The following is a 17,029-nucleotide window of genomic DNA, read 5'->3' as shown; positions in this document are numbered from 1 at the left end:
TTGCCTTAAAAACGGTAGAAGATCATCAGAGGAACCTTCTGCTGCTACTGGATCATCTGACTGTCATTAACCAGGACATTTTCATGCCCATAATTCCTTCCAGAACTGGACTTCTTGGGTTCTTCACGCTGCAGAACCAGACGTCCCATATGGGGAGATGTTCCATCCCAGAATCAAAGGTTTGTAACCTGAGTGATTCTGACACTGTAAAAACGGTTCGTTTTATTTTACTGTCGTCAAATCCTGTGAACAAACATTACGTCTGCACTTGTTTCTAAATATTAGATCTCAATGCTAATGCTAGCACGCTACACACTAAAAAATAATTCCCAGTTGCTTATTAGTTGCTTATTTTAGCATTCTCTGCTTTTTCTGGATTCCATCAAGGTTTCCAGTCGCTACAGTTCTCCACCTGTCCACTGGGCGGCTCTGGCCTGGACAGGCTGGTCACATGACCGGGGCAGCCTGGTCACATGACCTGGACAGGCTGGTCACATGACACCAGACTCAGGACTCCTGCTTTACTTGCACAGATGAAATCTTTTTTTGAAGCATTTTCCATAAAGATGATGAGCTTTAGAGTTGCTCTTCAAAAGTGCTTCAGAACTGAGCAAAGTGCTTCAAGTTAAAAGGCAAACAGGTTAAACATTAGGAATCATCAACACCCGCTGAACTTCGCCCACGTCGTTCTTGTGGTTGGGAGGAGGAGGAATTGACTTTCTCTTCTCTCCCAAGAGGGCGAAAAAGAAAGTTTAAGAAGAAACAATTTAATTTGACATGAATATTTCATGCGTGTTTTTATCAGCTGGTATCCAGACAAACATCTCAGATGTTCGGGATCGATGGAAACTCTGTTAGAGATCAGGAGCAGAAACAGAACCACTTCTGAAACCACCTCATAAAACTGAGGGTTCCAAACCCGACCTCAGCCACGATTCTTCTCACACCGCCGTTTATTGGAACGGAGGCTTCTGTAAAACACATCCAGAATTTTACCTTTGCCAGTTTTTGAACTGTGTGAAATTCCCTCACACACACATTCTTGTATTTCTATCTTTGTGAGGACATCGCAGTCCTGTTTATGAGCCCAACCCCAACTAACCCTCTGACCTACAGCCAGTTCTGACCTCAGTCTTAAAACCAAGTTTTAACACTCAAACAGTCCTTTGACATTGTGAGGACCAGCTAAAATGTCCTCACTTTGCTAGTAGAACGAGTATATTGGTACTCTGTATGTAGCAAGTACAGGAACACACTCACACTCACCCTCACACACACACACACACACTCATCTTAATAAACAGGTTAGCGGCTTCAGCGTGATTTGTTCTCCACCTTTCTGCTGTTAATTATACCCTCGCTGCTACTCGTCACCATGGAGATGGATGATGTCATTATTTGAACTCTTCCTTAAATATTGAGGGTCTCTTTAATGCCTTTTTAACTCCTCCACCGGGACACGAGTCAGAAAAAGTCTGCGAACACGTGAAGAAGGGAGAGCAAAGCGCTGCCGTCTGCTGTGATACTCTCCAAAAACCTGTCTCTCCGTTAGATTTGAGTCTTGAGAAATATTTCACCTAAAACAAAAGAGCTTTTTTAGGTTTAAAAGACTTACTAAACTGTCAGATTACGGATTGATACAACGCTAATGCTAACTCTGGCTAGCCGCCCACTCGCAGGTCTCTGCGCTGCCTTCACTGACCATGGAAAAGTGGCTTTTCAAAAGACTCTTTTCAGATCCTGGAGAGACTTCATGGGGTCAGCAGAGCCTCTTCATCGTCGCCTTCATCGCCGCCATCGTCGTTAGCGCCGCTGCTGGAGGGTCTCTCAAAGCCGCCGTTGAGACTTTGTTAAGGAGGATTAATAGCAGGAGCGGAGTTAAGTCAAGCCTCCGCCTCCTTCGGAAGGAACGTTGAACCATCAAACTGAGCAGATTCCTTTCATTCCTTCATTCCGAGGAGTTAAATCACTCCTTTAAAGACCTGCCGGAAAACTTTGTAGAAATGTCACCTGTTTTAATCCAGCAGACGGGAACATTTTCCCAGCGGAGGTGGTTCTGAACCAGGAACTTTGTTCTGGGATGTGGACCCGGCTCCCAGCGGACCGTCGTCCGTCGGGGACGTGGAAAGGTCCTCCGATCCGAAAACGCCGTTCGGTGTTCGGCGGGAATCAACGTGAAGCCGAAGTTAAGACGATTCCAGCCGGTTCCAGAAGGGATGGAGGATAAATGGATGATGAAGAGATGATCCGTCTTCTGTCCTCTTGGTCTCATCCCTCCATCAGATCCATCAAGATTCACACCAGCAGATTAAATCAGCCCGGTGATCCAACAGAATCTCCTGGATGAAGATCGTTTAAGCGCTTTTCATTCTGCTGATTTTTTTTTAAAATAAATCGTATTAAACTTCTACATTTTTTATATGTTTTCCTCATTTTGATCTGCTTTGTTTGTTTCTAATGTTACATTTAATTTAGATGATTTTCTTTCTTGTTACATCCTAGCAATAATTAACCATTGTTTTTTTTTAAAAGCAACGATAAAATATAAATATATAATATATAAATAATATGGCAATTATTTATGATGAGACAGTCATTAGTTTAAATTAGAATTAACCTTTGTCTCTGATGAGGAACGGGAGGAAGAGGATGGTGAGGAAGTGGAGGAGGAAGGGGGGAGGAAGAGGGGGATGAGAAAGGAGGATGAGGAAGATTAAGAGGAGGATGAGGAGGAAAGGGAGGAGTATGAGGAAGAGGATGGTGAGGAGGAGGAAGGGAAGGAGGAAGAGGAGGGTGAGGAAGATGAGGAGGAGGATGAGGAGGAAAGGGAGGAGGATGAGGAAGAGGATGAGGAGGAAAGGGAGGAGGAGGAGGAAGAGGATGAGGAGGAAAGGGAGGAGGAGGAGGAAGAGGAGGGTGGGGAAGATGAAGAGGGGGGTGAGGATGGTGAGGAAGTGGAGGAGGAAGGGGGGAGGAAGAGGGGGATGAGAAAGGAGGGTGAGGAAGATGAGGAGGAGGATGAGGAGGAGGAAGAGGAGGGTGAGGAAGAGGAGGAGGAGGAGGAAAGGGAGGAGGATGAGGAAGATGAAGAGGAGGTGAGGAAGAGGAGGGTGAGGAAGATGAGGAGGAGGATGAGGAAGAGGAGGGGGGGGAAGATGAAGAGGAGGATGAAGAGGATGAGGAGGAGGAGGAGGAAGGGGAGGAGGAAGAGGATGGGGAGGAGGAAGAGGAGGGTGGGGAAGATGAGGAGGAGGAAGCTGAGGATGAGGAAGATGAAGAGGAGGATGAGGAGGAAAGGGATGAGGAAGAGGAGGGTGAGGAAGATGAAGAGGAGGATGAAGAGGATGAGGAGGAAAGGGAGGAGGATGAGGAGGATGAGGAAGAGGAAGAGGAGGAAAGGGAGGAGGGTGAGGAAGAGGAGGGTGGGGAAGATGAAGAGGAGGTGAGGAAGAGGAGGGGGGGGAAGATGAAGAGGAGGATGAGGAGGAGGAAGCTGAGGATGAGGAAGATGAAGAGGAGGATGAGGAGGAAAGGGATGAGGAAGAGGAGGGTGAGGAAGATGAAGAGGAGGATGAAGAGGATGAGGAGGAGGAAAGGAGGAGGATGAGGAGGATGAGGAAGAGGATGAGGAGGAGGAAAGGGAGGAGGGTGAGGAAGAGGAGGGTGGGGAGATGAAGAGGAGGTGAGGAAGAGGAGGGTGGGGGGAAGATGGAGAGGAGGATGGCGACGCCCCCGCTGTCAGATGTTTGTTGGACCTTCAACAGGTCGTGTTGCTCCTGGTGGCGGCGGCCTCACAGTCCGACCCGGAGGCTGTTTTCTTTTCTTCTCATCAACGTTCCCGCTCCCCCGGTGACCTCTGACCCCCCCCCCCCCCCTCGCCTCCAGCCATCCTCGGCTCAGCTGTGACGCCAAGAGAAGGAAGAAAAATGACAAATAACAGCAGCAGAGACTGATGAGAAGCTAGCGGGTCGTTCTTCACGCCGTCTGATGCATCCGGGGCTGAACTGTGCAGGAGGGGCCACAGCGGGGGGGGGGGGGGGGGGCTGCTACATGGAGGAGCTGGCATATTTCACCGTGGGGGGGTGCGTCTCTGCCGGGTCAGAATTTACACGCTGTAATTCAGCCAGGGGAATAATTGGGCCGTCAGTGGGGTCACGCCACAGTGGCGGGGAAAGGGGCGGGGAAAGGGGCGGAGACTAGAACATGACTAAACATGGGCGTGTTCCTGTAGGTTGATACATCTGGTGCTCAGAGGCCTGTGCACACACACACACACACACACACACACACACACACACACACACACACACAGGGTTTGAGGTTTGTTTGTCACAGACGGAGATTGGCAACGGATCCTTGGACTGATCCTTGGACTGATCCTTAAATTGATCCTAGGATTGATCCTTGGACTGATCCTTAAATTGATCCTAGGATTGATCCTTGGACTGATCCTTAAATTGATCCGTGGACTGATCCTTAAATTGATCCTCGGATTGATCCTTAAATTGAGCCTTAGAGTGATCCTTGGACTGATCCTTGAATTGATCCTAGATTGATCCTTGGACTGATCCTTGAATTGAGCCTTGGACTGACCCTTAAATTGATCCTCAGACTGATCCTTGGACTGATCCTTAAATTGATCCTTGGACTGACCCTTAAATTGATCCTCAGACTGATCCTTGGGATCCCTGATCTGTGCTAGTGTGTTGTTAGGGTTGATCGGGGGCACCTCTCACTTCCTACGTCCTCACGCCAGAGGGGAGGGGCTCACTTCCTGTCTGTTTCTGTTAAACAGCTGAGTCCAGGAAGGGGGGGTGGGGGTGGGGGGGGGGGGGGTTGCTTATGTAACAGATGCAGAGAATCGCTCTGATTTATGGTGTTTGCTGAAATCAGCAGAACAAGCTGTTCAGGGAGCGGCGAGGGCTTCTTACCAGCAGCCCCGCCCCCGCACGCCACCGCCACCGCCGTGCAGGTTTTAATTGGATCCCTGTATGAGGCTTCCAGGAAGGTTTCACTGGGTCTTACCCACAATGCAATGCTCTCTCTTTATAACCTACATTACTAATGGAGACAAATTTTGCACTGCGTCCTGGGAGAGTTTCCTGTTTGGAGCAGAGAGGAAGTTTGTTTTTCTGGCGACAGGAAACACGATTCTGCAAACGAACACAAACGAACAGATGTTGTCATTTATTTTTTATTATTTCAGCTCCAAATTTGAATAATTTCATTTTGAAAGTGGTTTATTTACATCAAAGACATTTACCAGCGCCACCTGGTGGCCGGTTGAAGCGTCGCCACGTCCACATTATCCAACAGGAGCAAAATATTCCGTTAAAAGTGTGTTTAATTAAAACTCTTACATCAATCAATCTTTATTTATATAGCGTCTGTCCAGAATCCCAGGGCCTGACCCCCAACAAGCAACAGTGGCAGGAAAAACTTTAACAGGAAGAAACCTTGAGCAGGACCAGGCTCATGTAGGGGGAGAGGAGAGGAGAGGAAAGGAGAGAGAGGAGAGGAGAGGAGAGGAGAGGAGAGGAGAGGGAGGGAAGGAGAGGAGAGGAGAGGAGAGGAGAGGAGAGGAGAGGAGGAGGAGAGGAGAGGGGAGGGGAGGGGAGGGGAGAGGAGAGGAGAGGAGACCATGACCCAGTGGGGTGACAGAGGTCTGTCAGGTGATCATGTTTCTGGACCCCGGCAGCCTCGGCCTATAACAGCATAACTAAGATGTGACCTAACGATTAGACGACCCCCTAAGTGTGATAATTTGTCTGTCTATGATAGTAACTGGAACTACTGAATTAGTAACAATAAGCTTTTTCAAAGAGGAAGGTTTTAAGCCTAATCTTAAAAGTAGCGATGGAGTCAGCCTCCCCTACCTGGAGAGGGAGCTGGTTCCACAGCAGGGGGGCCTGGTAGCTAAATGCTCGGCCCCCCATTCTACTCCTAGAGACTCTGGGAACCACAAGTAGACCAGCATTCTGAGAGCGGAGCGGTCTATTGGGCTGGTAAGGTATCACTAGCTCCTCCAGGTAGGATGGAGCTCGGCCTCTGAGGACCTTGTAGGTCAGGAGGAGGGTTTTAAAAATTATTCTAAATTTAATGGGCAGCCAATGAAGCGACGCCAGTCCAGGAGTTATGTGACCTCTGTGGTCAATACCTGTCAGAACTCTGGCTGCAGCATTTTGGATCAGCTGGAGGCTTCTTAAAGAGTTGTTTGGACACCCTGATAATAAAGAGTTACAGTAGTCCAGCCTGGAAGTAACAAAAGCATGGACTAACTTTTCAGCATCATGGTGGGTCAGCAGCTTCCTGATCTTTGTGATGTTCCTCAGGTGAAAAAAGGCACTTCTAGAGACTGTTTTAATGTGTGAGTTGAAGGAGAGATTTTGGTCAAAAGTTACTCCTAGATTCCTCACAGAGAGACTAGATGTTAATGAGATACCATCTAGAGTGATCATGTGATCTAATCTATCCCTGAGAGGTTCAGGACCAAACACCATGACCTCAGGAGGAGAAAATTTGAAGACATCCAGGACTTTATGTCTTTAAGACAGGTCTGGAGCTTCACTAACTTCTCTGTCTCCTCTGGTTTCATGGATAAATAAAGCTGAGTGTCATCAGCATAACAATGAAAATTTATCCCATGCTGCCAAATAATGTTCCCTAAGGGAAGCATGTACAAGGTGAAGAGGATTGGTCCAAGTACAGAACCTTGAGGAACTCCATGGCTAACCCTACTGTATGAGGACCATGGACATGAGCAAACTGGTATCTATCAGATAAGTATGATCTAAACCAGTCTAGTGTTGTCCCTTTAATCCCAATCACATGTTCCAGTCTATGGAACAGGATGCTGTGATCAACTGGATCAAAAGCAGCACTGAGGTCCAGCAGAACCAGCATAGAGACCAGTCCATGATCTGAAGCTATGAGAAGATCATTAGTAACTTTACGAAGTGCTGTTTCTGTACTGTGATGAGCTCTAAAGCCTGACTGAAACATCTCAAACAGGCTGTTCCTCTGCAGGTGCTCCAGTAACTGAGTCACCACCACCTTCTCTAGAACTTTAGAGATCAAAGGAAGGTTGGATATCGGCCTATAATTTGCTAATACGTCAGGATCCAGTGATGTTTTTTTAAGCAACGGCTTAATCACTGCCACCTTGTAGGACCGGGGTCCATAACCTGTCACGAAAGAACCATTGATCTGGTCCAGGATAGAACTGCCTATCAATGGTAAAACATCCTTCAACAGGTGTGTTGGGATGGGATCTAAAGGACATGTGGTGGACTGGGATTTCTGAATTAGCGAAGACGCCTCAGAAAAATATATAGGGCTGAAGGAGTTTAAGGGCTCGTTGGAGACCCTGTATGTTCCCACAGTCAGCACATCTGGTGATGGTCCAGTTGTTGGGATGGCCTGGTTAGCTTTCTCTCTGGTAGCTAGAACTTTATCAGTGAAGAAGCTCATGAAGTCTTCACCACTAAGGGAAGAGGGGATACGTGGATCAAGCGTACATTTATCTTTTAAAGTTATTTGAGGGTTTATAAAGTTGTACTTGTTTCCATGGATACTAAATGTAGAAAAAACTACTTTTCGCTCGCCCACATTTTGAGAGACGACCTCGGACGAAGGCTGCGCCGTTCTGTTAGCATTGGTGGCTAATGTGGCCCTGCTGCCACCAGCAGCACTCAAAAACTGGAGCTAAGCGGGATGAATGCTCTTTTTCTACCTTGTCCAGCTGTCTTCATGCGACATTCAGCGTTATTGTGAATTTTGGAGAGTTTTGGTGGAAAACATCTCCAAAAAGCGCTAACCTTGCGGCACTGCTCATCTCTCCCTCCATCCATCCCTCCATCCCTCTGTTCTCAGTCACAGTGTGATAATTGTCACCTATAATGGAGAAATTAGTCGGCCCTGAAATGAGCTCGTCTCTGCCACATCAAACCCCGAGGAGGGGAAACCGCTGCGAAGCCCCGTCCACCAATCAGCTCTCGCTCTTGCTTCTTATAATATCACTTTAATGTTGCACTGCAGGTGTTTTATTACTGCAGAAAATGAAAAGACAACCTGCAGGAGAACACTCATCTGTTCCCAAGATCAAATACTCAAGCTGGATGTGAAATGCCCACATTTGTGTAGCATAGCTTAGCATCACAGGTACTGTCCATGTGTTGGCCTACAGTGATTGTAGTCTAAATATGAGGGATTTTGATATTCCTGCTGAGCCACGTCTAATTATGCCGTATGCGTTCGTTGAAATGTTAGCACGAAAAAGCTAGCGCCCACGAAGCCGCCGTTGGGATATTTGCTGATTTGGAGTTTTAAACCGACAAAGAAATGTGTAATTGAAAAGAAGAGTTTAGCCCGACAGCCTTTTTTGTGATATCATTTTAATTAAGTTTCCTTTTCTAATGTGCGATCGACGCCAGCGATAGGCATGGCAGCGACGCGCACGAGGTTTTGTTCATTAAAATGTGAATCGACAAGAATGTAGCGCTAATTAAAATTCAGCCAGAAGAGGGAAATATGGCAACAAGCAGCAGCAGGGCCACTTCACAGGCAGCTGGGAGAAAACAAAAGGATTAGCTGACAATTGTCACACATATGATTAATGTGACTACCGTGTGTTAGCATATAAACGCTATTTATATAAAAACCACATGAAACAAGGTCTTTGTGTTTAATACAGAAATAACGAACAATGGAAACAGGATTATTTTATCACACACAGCTGGCAAATAGTTATCATATCTTAGCATAAAGGCTAAAATCTGTCAAACGGCTACTTTTACCAGACTCGAGCATCCACGTGATACATTTTCAATGCACTGACATGTTATCGGTTTATTACATCTATAATTTCTATCATTTTCTCTTTACAACTGGGAAAAAAGAGAAAATGACTGTCTATAGAGAAGGAAAGACTAAAGCACAAAGAAGCAGATGGTGCTCTTAAACTTTAAGCATTTCATTTGGAAAACTTGACGCTTAAAAATACGGTTAAAGTTCTGAAAATGACCGAAAGATGTTTTTTTTTGTCTTTAAACACACGACAACCGCAACGATGATGATGATCCTTGATGAAGAGCCGAGAGCACTTCACCTTCATGGTGACGTCCAATCGGAAGTGCACGTGAAGGGCTGAGCAATAATTCAACGGGTTCGCACAAACAAAGCAATTAGTGGCTGCCGGAGAGGCAGGAAGTGGCTAACGAGCAGCTGGTTAGGCCGAGCTAGCTTCCACTTCCTGTTGGTGTTTCCTATTTAAAGTCGTTTGTGTCTATTCAGTCTCCGTGGAAACTGCAGCCACGGTGGGTCTGTACTGTTCTGTTTTTTATGGGATGTGGATGGGGGGGGGCGTGCTCGTGGGGGCGTGCTCGTGACGTTTGGGGCATTTTAATGAGGTAGCACCGTGTCTCAATGCACAGCAGGTCGCTACGGACTCGGGAACTTCTGGAGATCCCACCTGGACGTGAAGTACGGACCAGCCGCCAGTGCTGCTCCTGGCTGAGGTGAAAGGCATTGTGGGATACGGGCGGAGCAGGTACACATCCTGGAGCGCACTTGTGTACTTGAGAAGTAGGCAGACTGAGAAGCGACACCTGATCACCATGCAACAGCGTGCCAAGGGGCTTCTGGGTAATTTAATCAGGCTGAAACACGTCGGTTTGGAAAGCAGAAGAAAAGGAGGGAATTTCCCGGACGTGGCTCAGATTAGCGGCGGGTCCGACCTCAGACCAGCAGAAGCTTCTGGGTTCTGAACTGAATCTGAACAAAGAAACATCAGAAATGCTCTAATGGAACCGCCAGGACCTGCAGGCAGAACCAGAGGTGGAGGGCTCCTCGGTGAAGGATCGGTCGGTGCTGAAAACCAACCTGTTGAACCAGATTCTGGTTCTGTTTCCTGCTAAAGTTGGACCGGGCTGATTTAATGTCGTTGTGTTTCTCCTCTCAGAGCTGAGTGGAGCTGCTGAAGCAGAAGGTCGGCCAGGTGAACTCCTAAAGAGAAGTTTTTCATGCAACGCTGGGAGAGCGTCTCCGTGGCAACCAACACTTCCTGCAACCTGACGGCCGCGCGGACTCCCGGGGACCGCCGCCGCCGCCGCCGCCACCGTGGTGGTGTGATTTCACTATGGAAAGCTTCGAGTATTCACATTAAAACCTGATTAAATATTTATGCTGCTCTAAAAGTTCTCAGGTTTCGATGCGCTGCTGATTCCCCCAAAGCAGATTATCTCTGGATTTTTGGATTAACCTCAGAGCCAAAAGGCCTCAAACAGTTCACATAAGAATAATTCTATTATTAAAAACATAACACACACACACACACACACACACGTCAATAGTATGCTCCACATTTCAGGTGTATTAGCGCTGCTGCAATTGTGCTAATTAAAAGAACAACATGCTAGTTCCATGCAGACAGACACACACACACACACACACACACACACACACCACACACACACACACGGGCTCTAACAATGGCTGCTGGCTGATTCTCGTTCCGTCCTGATTTAATCAAACGCGTCCTTTTGTTTCCAGCTTCGTGATTATATTTTTCTGTGTTTGCTGAAAGGCTGCAGGCGAGCGACTCAAAGGAAAACGCGGAGGTCACATAAACAATAAAATGTTCTTTTGTCGCAGGTTAAATGGAACCTTTTTTGCCCTGGAGGTTTTTATTGTGAGGCCTTTATTTTGTTAATTTCCATTCAGGCAGGTTGGAGCTTTAATTGCAGGAGACAAGAGCGAGGACGGAGAGGTGAGTGGAAAATTACAGGCATCAAAAGAAGAACATTCCAGGAAGGAAATGGCATTTAAAAAGAGGACGGTTTCGGGATGGAAAGGGCAGCTATCCAGAGAGCCCTCTGGGGACGGCTTTGGCTAAAGGGACTATTCATTCATGCTAAACTGACCTTCACTTCTACCAGACTGCAGCAGCATCACAGCTGCTAAATCAACATTCTTTATGTTCCGGATCCAGGCAAAAATGTCTCGGGGACGACGCAGGTGACGCACGGCCGAATCAAAGAACTGTCACAAACAAGGAAAACTTGGGCTTGGAATTCCACAGGGCTCCATTCTTGGTCCCCACTCATCATCAGGCACGAAGCCGACGACCAGTCGGGTGTCTTTAAATCAGCTTCCGTCCACCCCGATATGCCGATGACACTCACTGATCTCTGGGTTGAGGACTGAAGCTGCTTTGGTCTTTTCCTGTGCTCCATCCATCCGGACTCAGCCAACTGGACCCGTTAGAACCTATCCTGATCTGATCTTCTGATCTCCTGCAGCTCTGAATCCTCACAGCATCTGAATGAGGAGGAGAGTGGAAAAGGAACAACGCGTGCTGGTGTCCAGTTTCTGTACAGGTGAAACCCTTCACCGTGTGTGTGCGTGCGTGTGTGTGTGTGTGTGTGTGTGTGTGCGTGCGTGTGTGTGCAGGTCCGAAGCGACGTCCGCTGGTCCTGATTTGCTCACATTCATATTCCAGCTCAGGCTCAGCAGGAACGAGCTTCCTGTGAGGATTAACGGCTGCTGCCTTCATTATTCAACAGTCTCTGGCTGTTGCCCAGAGCTCCCAAACTTATTAAACTTCATAAAGCTTGGAACATTTCCTTTATGGAACGTAAACATGCAGCAATCCTGCAGGGCTTTTGGCAAAATATAGATCCGCCCTGCACGCCAAATGTACACAAAAAAAATTCTGGTTCCGACATTCGGGTCGTGTGTCTTCGGCTTCTCCGGGGAAAATGACTTTGTGACGTTGAATATTAAATAACCTTCTGCAGCGGTTCCTGCGGCTGCATGTTGGATGTAATAAACAAAGCTAACTAATGCTGCTGACCGTAGCACGCGTTCATTAGCATTAGCGGTCATTAGCGTCAGCGCTGCATGTCGGTAAACCTCAGTTCAAATAATCAAGACGCTAAAAGCTTTAAACCTTTTTTTTTTTTTTATCTCAGAGTTGATTAACATGTTAAAATATGAATTATGGGTAATAAGCTATTAGTTTTTAGCAATCATCCATTTCTGTAAGTAAAATTTCCCCCTGGGTTCTGCTGTCGGTTGCTAATAAACAACATCCTGGATGCTAAACATGGTCAGACAGGCTGCTGCTTCTTCGTGACGACGATGATGAAGATGATGGTGATTTCACAGCAGCACTCTGACCACGTTCACATCGGGGCTAACCGCGGCGAGGAGCCGCTCTGCTCCTAATTGCACAGCAAACAGCACACCCACCTTAATGGACCCAGCTACTGCACTTTAGCGGCACATTACGGCACCACCGGCTGTGTCCCAGATTCTGCTCGGATGCTAAATTACAGCCGAACAAGGCCGAAATCACACAGATGGAAATGTTTTCAGGTGTTCAGGGTCCAGACTGAAGAGAAACCCGCGTGTGCGGCTCTTCGGCCCCCGTCTGACCACAGAAACAACATCAGGTTGAGTTTGGCTGTGGGGAAAGAAAACGTAGCAAAGCTGCATTTCTGCTCTGAAATAAAGCCGTTAGCACGTAGCATGTAGCGGGTCCCGGTCGTCCTTGTTGCGGTCGCTTCGTTTGTACATCACTGATGCTGCAAAAATAAACGGCACCTTCATCCGTCTGAGGTTCTTCTTCAGTGGTGTGTTTACACACACCTGCTCATGGTAAATGTGCTGCAGCCTGATAAGTGAAGCAGCTGACTGAAGGGCCTATTTTTGTCTTTTGAAAGGTTTAATTTAAAAAGAGTGTGTGCGGGTGGGTGTGTGTGTGGGTGGTGTGTGTGGTGGGTGGGTGTGTGTGTGTGTGGTGTGTGTTGTGGTGTGTGTGGGGGGTGGGTGTGTGGTGGGTGGTGTGTGTGTGGGTGGGTGGGTGGGTGGGTGGGTGTGTGTGTGTGGTGGTGTGGGTGGGTGGGTGTGTGTGTGGGTGGGTGGGTGGGTGGGTGGGTGGGTGTGGTGTTGTGTGTGGGTGGGGGGGGGGTGTGTGGGTGGGTGGGTGTGTGTGGGGGGTGGGTGGGTGTGTGTGTGTGTGTGGGTGTTGGGAGTGCTTTAATCTATAATAGAACAGACGTTATCATTATTGTTAAATAATGCACAGCGGCCACCAACATCAACTATTAATAACTTATTGTACAGAATTGTTTTTGGTGACCTGCCTCTGGGCCGAACCATGACTTTAAAGAGTGTGTGTGTGTGTGTGTGGGTGGGTGTGAAATAATCTCCTAATTATTCATGTTTGTTTTGTTTTTGCTACATAAGCTTTGTCAGCACGTCAATGATGATGAAGGATGATTTTAAACAGATCTAATGGTGATGAGTAGAACCAGTCAGTCATCCTCTCTGTCCCAGTAGAACCAGTCAGTCATCCTCTCTGTCCCAGTAGAACCAGTCAGTCATCCTCTCCGTCCCAGTAGAACCAGTCAGTCATCCTCTCTGTCCCAGTAGAACCAGTCAGTCATCCTCTCCATCCCAGTTGAACCAGTCAGTCATCGTCTCCATCCCAGTAGAACCAAGCTATGTATTTAGACTCCGCCCCTTTTCCATCAGTGCTCCGGGCTGACTTGATTCTTCTGAATTAGAACATTTTTCTCCGAAGTGGGCGGTCTCCTAGCAACCGCTGCCAGCGCTGGCGCCTGATGTTCCACATTATTTTGGTCTGCTCTTTTTATTTTTCTCTCGGAAACAAATTAGTCCTCGGCTGCGGTGACGATATCAGTCAGCAAAGACGGACGCATCAAAGACGGAGGGAAAATCTTTGAACATCATTTTTGTGCCGTTCCGAACGTTTGTTTTCTTCCGACTCTCCGTCTTTAATAACAACAACAATATAAACCCGCCTTTTCTCTGAAGATAAACGATATTACAGCCGCGGCTCTTCCAAACACCATCCACAAGTTTAGTCGCAGGAGAAGAAAACGGCAAACAGCCGGAGCGCTAATGCGGTTTTTCACAATTGGATTGGAGTGGTGGCGGGGCGGCAGCCCCCCCTAGCTGCTGGGGGGACACTGATGAAAACTAATGTTGTAATTCCGCTCTCATATTGCCGCCTCGCCGCTCGATTTGATTCCTCCTCTTGTATGGAGGCCAATGTGCTTGTTGTTTAACCCAATTAGCTTTTGTGTGTTATTGCTTTATGTTCCCACCCAGAGGACAGTTTCAATAATCAGGTGAGGAGGAGGAGGAGGAGGAGGAGGAAGATGAGGGGGATGAGGGACATCCAACCAGCCCACAGGGCCAAGGAGGAGCTCGGAACGTCCTCAGATCAAACTTGATTCTGCCGCATTCTCTTCAATAGAGGCGCAAATGTCAAATAAAAATAAACCAAACCCGACACACTGCCGCCCACCATGACCCCGCCCACCACAACCCCGCCCACAATTACTCCGCCCATCATGGATCCCGCCCACTATGACCCCGCCCACCATGGTCCCGACACAATAGTCCTGGCCACCAGGGTCCAGTCCACGTGGGCCCCGCCCACCATTGTCCCGCCCACCGGACCCCGCCCACACAACCCCGCCCACAATTACTCCGCCCATCATGGATCCCGCCTACTATGACCCTGCCCACCACGGTCCCGACTACAATAGTCCTGGCCACCAGGGTCCAGTCCACGTGGGCCCCGCCCACCATTGTCCCGCCCACCTGGCCCCGCCCACCAGTGTCCCGCCCACCAACCACTCACTCTGGGCATGTGAGCAGGCTTCACACCAGTAGGTGTCGCTAGCTTGTGCATGTAAACATCAGAGGCCGAGTTCAGCGAAGCTTTGTCAGGACGGACTTCGCCGACAGCCGCCGATCCGAGCACGCCTGAGGCGGCGCCGCCGAGTCGAACGGCCTTTTAATCTCGCGCTGAAATTCCCAGCTGCTTGTTGTAGCCGTCCAACAGCCACCGCCGCACGCTTTAATCCTGTGGAGCGAGCCGAGCAGGTGGGGTGGGGGAACCTTTGGAATAATGAGAGCGGAACCTTGAGGATCCAAACAGGTCGCCGCCGTCATCAGCCTGAAGTCAGAAACCGGTGAGTGGGAGTGTTCTGAGAGCCAGAGCAATTACCCACAGTTCAAAGCAGCTGCGCAACAGGAAGCAGTCAACGAAAACGGTCGCAGCTTCCCAGGATGCGCACTTGTCCGCACTCGGCTTCTCGCTACCGTCACGAGTTACCGCTCAAGTACAATCTGAAGGTATCCCGTCATTATAGAAGGATGTGATATGACAGAAAACCCTGCTAGGTATCCCACAATGCATTTCACCCCTTCCAAAGGCAGGAAGTACAGAGGATGAACTCCAGAAGTTCACCTGTCCGCCGAGTTTTACAGCTTTGTTAGCTTAGATTAGCAGAGCAATTTGATCCGGAATCGCTCCGCTAATACCCGAAGTTCAAACGTGATCTTTGGACACCGAGTTCGTCCTAATGTGGATCTGATGATGGTTCAAGCTGCTCCCGATGTCCAAAAATGAGCGACTCGTTACAGAAGCAACAAACCCAGACAGCAGCTGAGCTTCAGATGTGACGAGTTCTGTTTCCTTCTGTAAAGTTTGGTCCAAGTTCCAGCGGCGCCGCGTCTAAACCGGCCACGTGTTCCAGATCACGGCGGATCGGAGATAAACACGGCGGCCGTTTCCAGCTAAAGGATGTTGTTTCCCTGCTCAGAAGCAGGAAAATAATTACCGGCGAGGTCACAGGCCGGCCAAACGCCACAAGTTCGCCAACCATTTTTAAGCTAATGCTTCGCCCGGGCTGAAGGTCACGGCGCCGGGCTCGTTAAGGCAAACTAAAAAGGCGGCAAGTGAGTTGGAGTCGAGCTCAAAGTTCTGCCTCGCTGATGCATCAGGTGTTTATAGACAGTTATAATAAAGCTTTCTCATAAATGATTCACTATATTAAAATCCATAGTTCTGAGCTCGGTGCTGTGATTAATTAATGAGCTGCTGGATGTGAACGGAATGCCGGCTGCAGGTAGCGCCGCTTCAATAATTCACAGATGAAACCGGCAGAGTGAGCGCGCTCATATAAGAATAATAAAACTCTTCTTGTCTGTATTCCTCAGTTTTCTCAGCCGGGCCGCAGGTGAGGCAGCCGGGCCTCGCACATCATATCGCTGCGGATGAAATATTAAAGAGCGGAGCCAGATGAGCGGCCCCGTTAGTATCAGCCGCCGCAGGAGACGGAGCAGGTCGGGGATTGAAGCTCCAGAAAACAAAACACCGCCCCCCCCCCCAAAAAAAAGGCCATCGTGGAGAGTTGAGCTGAAGCTCAGGATGGAAACTTAACAACTAGCTCGTCAACGCGGGAGACACGTGGCCACAGTGCCCGCTGCAGACATGCTAACCACGCTAACGTTTAGGCCAGAGAACAACACAGTGTCGTCGGCATCGTGGGAGATGTTCTGTGGAACTCCAAGAGTTCTTTAACTAGGGGCTGCATTTGGAGAGGCCGACCCTATTTGTGCTAGCCAGCTAACGATGCCTACTGTTAGCATCAGTACAATAGCAAGTCTTCCTTGCGTGTGGTCCGATCACTCTCGAGGGTTCCACGGTAGCTTGTCTGATCTAGTTTGCCCTGATTTCCTTTAAATTGATTAAAGCTGCTTTCAGTTTCAGATTCTAAGAGTTAATGAGCCGGATCAGACACGGAGGTCAGCAGGTCGACCACGAACTCTAACAAAATAAACCACCTCATTGTCGTTTGGGGACAAACGGAGCCAACAGACGGTGCAGGCCCACTTTTGAGGGACAGAGATGGTGGACGGATAAACGTCTCCGGCAAAAGCTTCATCCTCAGGATAGTTTAGCCCTTTTTCAGCTCGGCTAGAGTGGAGAAACCATTAATCAAAGGTTAGCATGAGAGCACCTTTTCCCCAAACACATCAGAGTTGGTGGGCGAGAGAGGGAAGAAAAATCCAATTACTTCCCTCTTTTATCATGCTGCTTGTTACAAATCAGAGAACACACACACACACGACATCACAGTCACACAACCAAGGTTTATTATTTGCCTCAAAACCAAATCAGCAAAAAATACCTCGTCAACAGTAAATA

At 48.4% G+C, this 17,029-nt stretch overlaps 1 long non-coding RNA gene across 1 annotated transcript; it reads left to right on the top strand.

The window, feature by feature from the left end:
- Window positions 1–8,916: 8,916 nt before the first annotated feature.
- Window positions 8,917–10,195, top strand: LOC130531521 (uncharacterized). The gene is made up of 2 exons (XR_008952125.1): window positions 8,917–9,860; window positions 9,959–10,195. It is a non-coding gene; the product is annotated as an uncharacterized LOC130531521 (long non-coding RNA).
- The last annotated feature ends 6,834 nt before the right edge of the window (window positions 10,196–17,029 follow it).

This window comes from Takifugu flavidus, chromosome 9, assembly GCF_003711565.1.
Source record: "Takifugu flavidus isolate HTHZ2018 chromosome 9, ASM371156v2, whole genome shotgun sequence".
Lineage (NCBI taxonomy): Eukaryota > Metazoa > Chordata > Actinopteri > Tetraodontiformes > Tetraodontidae > Takifugu > Takifugu flavidus.
This window is presented reverse-complemented; position numbering and strand designations above follow the sequence as displayed.